General features: G+C 39.1%; 1 long non-coding RNA gene across 1 annotated transcript; it reads left to right on the top strand.

Moving 5' to 3' along the window:
- Positions 1-765: 765 nt before the first annotated feature.
- LOC122071764 lies at positions 766-3,940 on the top strand. The gene is made up of 2 exons (XR_006138265.1): positions 766-2,630; positions 3,244-3,940. It is a non-coding gene; the product is annotated as an uncharacterized LOC122071764 (long non-coding RNA).
- The last annotated feature ends 2,577 nt before the right edge of the window (positions 3,941-6,517 follow it).

Genomic DNA, 6,517 nt, shown 5'->3' on the forward strand with positions numbered 1-6,517 from the left:
GTGGCTGGTTGGTCTGATCAGTGAAAGATCAGGTAGGAGAAATCTGAGAAATTCGAAACCAGAAATTTAAAGAAGATCAGATCTGTTACCTGATTTGTTTGAACAGTAACAAACCTTTGAAAAGAAGACTTTGAAAAAGAAAAGGAACACTTGAAGAGGAACCTCTTGGGCTTCACACCGCAAAGAGTCAATTGGATCAAACACCAATTCCATCAGCCTTGATCAAACACAAGACAACTCTTCATGAAGAAGACAATAGCAACAACCATTATTTTTTATCAAAATCATTCTAGGATTTTAGGAGCCTCCTCTTTTTTATTTATAATGTTAATGGGGAAGGGAATTACAAAATAGAAGGTTCCTCAAAAAGGAAACTAAATATTCTCCTAATACAATAGTTACTAAAAACTGAAATTGGAAACTAACTGAAATTAGAAACTAGTTGAAAAAGGAAACTAACTACTAATGACTTGACTCAGTTAATAACTTGACTCCTAAGGAAACAAATATAACTCAAATCAAGCCCAACTAAAAAGGAAACTAATGAAAATGGAAACTAACTAGTAATCCCGTATTCAATCTTAGACCCTCCCTTTTAGACCCATAAAAGTGGCCTATTACACTCAAAACACATGGGATCAAAGGCCCAACATGCATGGAACCCAACCCTAAGCTTATTCCTAATAAAACAAGCCTATTTAGGAAACTAAACTGCATCAATCTCAGCTATGCATGTAGCATTATGATAGTGTTATTACGTGGCACATGAGTTCTTGATGCAGATAGGTTTCAAACCTACCATCAGAGGAAAAAGGGAACCAGGCAATAAGTAGCCCTTGGTTCCCCCTTTCGGATCCTTATGGTTCAACTGACCATTTGTCTGGGTGTTTTCTGGTCACTCAAACAAGAACCGTGGGGACTGTAGCTGTTTTTGTTTCTTTTAATTATTTAGTTGTGTTAAGAGTTCTTTTAGAGTGGAACTCTACTTTGTCTGTACTTTTATTCAGTGGTGTAACTATGTTACACTCACTCCCATCATGGAGTTATCTTTATCGTTGTTTTCTTTTATTTTCCTTATGGGTTACTCAACCCATCCATAAGTGTAAGAGCCTAAGAGCTCCCCCAAGATTTATGAAGAATGAAACTTGAGCTTTGCTTCAATGGTGCTGTGAGAAACAGAGCTAATGTGGGAGACAGCAGCAACCTCAGTTGAACTTTAAGGGTGATCAGGTGGGAAATCTTATCTTCTTCCCTGCGATACCAAGCAAGTGCAGCCACTGATTCTCAATTCTTCCTTAGGTTTTCTGTGAGATTCAATCATTATTTATCTCGTTATCTGCTGAACATATACCTGATTACTGATTACATTCTGGAAAACATTTTAAAACAAATTTGGCTATGTTTTGTGGCTAGGGGTACCTCTGTTTTTGGGCATTCTTGTTGAAAATTTGATCCGATCATCTAAAGAAATCTAACCCTTATATCTAGTTGCTACTTGGAGTTAGTCTCCAGTCCAGCTAGGAGGTTCGACCAAGGTATGGTCTCCATCTGAGCTGTTGATCTGCTATTCTTGAGATGGTTCCATTTGTAGTCCTATCTTCCTTATTTTTCCCCCATATTATGGCCTTTCAGATCAACTCCCATATCCTTAACGTGGCTACTTTTCAGGCATGTATACAGCTGTTAAATTGGTGTCCCTTTATGGTCTTTTTAAATGTTCAAATAGTTGTTTTCAGAAGGCACTTTTATTACCTTAAATTCTACCTCGAAAACAACCTTCAAATAAAATAGACTTGTAGTCCATAACCTGTCGACAGACTTTACATATCCATTATGGCATTCAATGCTCTAGCATCGAGCTTGGAACCCAACCGTGCTGTTTGCTATCTAATAAAAAACTTCGATTTGAAATTGCTCTCCTATATCAAATTTTGGTATCGGAGATGGTTCTCTCTCCCTCTCTTGCCTGCACTCACTATCGACATATATCATTCTTAACCATGCGCTTTACAACAGCACACAGAAACTGGGAAGAAACACCCATTCAAAACACACATTGATTTACAAAGAGTTGCTTTTGCTTATATATCTGCTGTCATTCTCTACCTGTAGATGACAAATATTTATCTAATTTTTGCACTTTTAAGAGTTAAGACTAGCTAGTTGTGACATGGCATTGCACTTCTTTCTCATGTATATAATTCTCTGCAAGTCCCCATTTTTGTCGAATGATATTTCTCTACCAGTTCCTTGAATTTTTTTTCCCTTCTTAAGATGAAGGAACCTCTCTCTTCATAATCTACAGGTCTGTTATAATCATATTATGATTCTTGTAAGACTTTGTAGGTGCTTCTAGGTATTGTCATGGTTGCTTGGTTTATGGGTATGATGGATTTGCGTGTCAGCTAAGAAGGCTTTCATTGTGCGACTCCTTTAATGTCAGTGTAGTTTGACAATTTGATTTGTTGTTTCTTTTCTGTAGAGGGATGAGTGGTAACGTTAGGGATTCATGGTGTAGTCCAAGTTCTCAATTTGTGGAGCTCACAACAGCAGCTAAGAGAAAGGAGTGAGGGGGTCTAAAGCACGGGAAGATCAGCTCCTAGTTTTAGCAGAATTTATCCCAAGCCAGGGTCAATTTTCTTAGGCCCTCTTTGGTATCATTTTTCTTTTTGATTTTTGCCTCAAAAATCGTTTTTGGGTGCGTTTGGTATTATTTATGAAGCCTATTTCTATTTAAAAAATATTGAAAAAACACAAAAATAAAAAAGAACTTGAAAGCCATTTATGGTTTTTCACTGAAAACCATTTGCAGTTGTTTTTGCGCTGAACATTAATGAGCACATGTTTATACCTCCCAAAATCCAGGGTAAAAATGTCCTTTCGTTCTATTTTAAGAAAAACAAGTAGAAACTCATCTATGCTCCATCCCTACCCTCAACCGTCAGCACACTTGTTCTCCTCCTTGCAAATCCGTCACTTCCGGCGATGGAAGTTATTGCCGGTGATAGTCTAGTAGTAGCCAATTCCCACTTCTGTTCTTTTTTTCTCCTTCCATCAATCAATTGCAGCCTTGTTTTGTTTTGGTGTTTTTTTATTTTTTTTGTTTTTTTGTTTTTTTTTTTTTTTTTTTTTTTTTTTTTTTTTTTTTTTTTTTTTTTTTTTTTTTTTTTTTTTTTTTTTTTTTTTTTTTTTTTTTTTTTTTTTTTTTTTTTTTTAATTTTTTTATAAGGATATTTTCTGTAGGTATTCAGATCTGCAAGTGGAAGAGAAGAGGACCGGACCAGTTGCCCACTAGCCGTGATGAACCGCACGCAGCAACTACGGGTGTTGGCCCTTGAGGGCTGGCTGCAGCAGGCTGCAACAAGGCCCTTGGGGCTATTTGCGGTTTCAGATTTGAGTAGATCTGAAATCATTTGAGAGAGAGAGAGAGAGAGAGAGAGAGAGAGAGAGAGAGATGAGAAGGGTCAATAAGAAGCGGGAGGAGAAGGGAGAGGGAGGATGAGAGGGAAAGAAATTGCAATAAATTACAAAAGAGAAAGTGGAGATTGGAGAAAGAGAGTTATGAGGAAGATAGGTGAAGGGGACATCTCTTCATTCAGTTATTCAAAAACCTATTTTACACATAGGGATACCAAATCTATTTCTCACAAAAAACCACTTTTGTTTAGTAATTATCAAACCATTTTTATGTTTTGATAAAAAATGGTTTTCATGAGTGCTTTTTGTTAAATAGACAAAAACAAAAAAGAAAAATGATACCAAAGAGGGCCTTAGTTAATGTCTGTTTTGGAGTCTTGTTCTAATTAGGAATTTACATCTCAGTAGTTTTTTTTTTTCCCTTTAAAGTTTCATGCCCAAGTTAGTCCTAGTGTAGTAAGAATTCAAAATAGCCCTAGCATGTGTCTTTTCTTTTCTGAAGGTAATGTGATCCTTTTCTTGATGGATAGTCTATAATTTTTTTTGCCACCTAATTTAATTTCTAAAGGTAAATTTTTCTTTTGTGGAAATGTAACTGGGCTAACTTTTGGTCTCCTATTTTTTCCACTGCAGATATCAGCATCTCTCAATCTGGCAGAGGAAGTCAAAAAGCCTAAAATAGTTGCTGAGAGTATGTGGAATCTTGAGTTGTAAAATTTTTCTTTAGTTGGTTTTAGTTGTTAAAATTTCCTACATCATCATCCAAACACTGTTTTAATTGGGCTTCTTTAGAACTCTTAATACTTCCTATTATCTTCCATTGAGCTGATCACCAAGCCAGTTGCAGCATTTACAGGATTTTCTTTGAATACTATGCATTCATTGTTGAAATATCACATGAACTTTTGACCTTGTTATGGTGAAGAAAAAATTTTGTTTTGGGGGTGGGGTGGTAAGGGGTACAAAAACCTGGAATCAGGTCTTAGCCGATTCCAATCCGGATAGGAGTGGAACTGGTAATTTTGTGAATTGGCTTGGTAAGAAAGCTCACAACAGAAGTCTCTGTGCTATGTTTGGATGCCAAGAAAAGAAAATTTCAGTTTTTTTTTTTTTTTTTTAGGAGAGACAAATCAATCATTGCGTCATCTCCCCGAGAGATACCCATGCATCCCCTGGCTCTTTTCAAGTTGTTCCCTCGGAACAGTGAAGCATGTAGATTCCCTTCTACAGTGGGAGGCAACAACAATGGGAGGATCATCTTCGTTCTAACTGAGGATGAGCAGGATAGAATGATCAGCTAGAGGAGAGAATTGAGTGGCAAGGAGGGGCTCTTGACCAGCCAGCCTTCCTTGCCAGTACCAAATTCGGACAATTCTTCACAGACAGTGCAGCGAAGTTCCATCACATGTGATTGCTTTGCCACCTATGCACCATTTTAGAACCAAAAACCCGAAGTAAGGTAATGGATGTGAAAGAACACCACAAATCCAGATCAAAGAAAGAAGAATATGTTTCAAATACAAAGAAGGAACGTGAAGAGATGGATTGATTAAAGAAACCAGAAGAGATGGATTGATTAAAGAAACCATTCTGTTCCCCACCCTCCCCCCTCTTTCCTACATTGGGGTCCTTTGTAATGCTACGATGCCTGTAGCACAGATCCAAGGGTTGAGAGCCTTCAGACACATAGTCCACAGGACTCCAGCCCTTGGTTCTGCACTACAAGGTGTAGCCCTACAAAGGATCCGATTCCCTCGTTCCCACTCTTCCTCGTCCTTCTTACCTTGGCGCCCTTACAAATCCCCTTGGCCTTGCCCCTCCCCTGCCCTCATCTCTCTCTCTCTCTCTCTCTCTCTCTCTCTCTCTCTCTCTCTATATATATATACCTTGTTTGTCTCCCACGCCCTTCCTCTCCTACGGCAACACCCCCTCCTTCTCCACCTCTCCAGCATCCTTCCCCTTGTCCCTCTCTCTTTATGTCTCCCTCCCCCTCCCCCTCGTGCAACATCATCACTCTTCCTCTAGAAGGGGTTCCTCTTCCTTGCACCAACATATATCCTGGATGGATGGTGACACAGTGGACAGATGCATGCTTGAGAGAATCTGGGTCCATACGACCCTCCCCACATGTCAAAATCTTCTGTTGTGAGGTGGTGAGGTGTGGTGAACATCCAACAGCTGGGTTGTATGGTCTGGCCCTCCCAACCATTAGATGCTCACTACACCTCACCGTTCACTGTAGACAATTTGGATTCTCCCTTTTCCATCCCTCTACTAGGTAGAGGTAGTGGTGTTAAAATTTGTGTGTGATAGTGTGATACGGAACATACATTACCATTATGCACATCTCTTTTGGGTGAATTTCCATCATGCATATCTTGGATTAGTCGAACCGTGTGATCCGAATTGGTTCCCTCCAACCCCCGAATCAAGATAGGATCCATTGCACCTATTCCACTTTCTGCCATTACAAGGATAAAGAGGGGTAAATTTGAAAATAAAAAGGATAGATGTTGGATGTTGACTCGTATAATCAGGTGATCAGCAGCTGATCCATTTTTCCCCAAATCCGCATGACCACGCTTCTAATTAGGGGAAATTGGAATCTCTGTAGTCCAATTTCGCTCTAAATCGGTTGATTCAACCAATTCGATTCCATTTTTAAACCCCGAGTATGAGCTTGTATTCCAAAGTGAAAGTCACTGATAATTGAGCTTTGGGCTCCATCTTAGTTGCTAAATTGATGTGGTTTGCCACTGCTAACCAATTCCATGGTGGACGACGATGACACTTGGCTGATTCAGATGCTCCTTAGTTGCTTTGAGAGACCTTTTGTTGAGTCTAGTGAGGACGACGACACCCTCCATGGTCGCTCTCCAAAACCCTATAATTCCCCCCAATTTTGGTGGGTGGGGTAACTGGTGATGATCTACTCTCTCTTTTGGATGGCAGACAATGCTTGTATGTTCTATGGCAGAGAAAAAGAAGAAGAACAACAATTGGGAGAAGCAGGAGAATCGAGAAACTGAGGATTCTTCTCAATCCACTCAATTTTTACTTTTTTGTATGACTTCATATTACAGATAAAGTACGGGACTTG

This window comes from Macadamia integrifolia, unplaced genomic scaffold (assembly GCF_013358625.1).
Source record: "Macadamia integrifolia cultivar HAES 741 unplaced genomic scaffold, SCU_Mint_v3 scaffold_7A, whole genome shotgun sequence".
Classification (NCBI taxonomy): domain Eukaryota; kingdom Viridiplantae; phylum Streptophyta; class Magnoliopsida; order Proteales; family Proteaceae; genus Macadamia; species Macadamia integrifolia.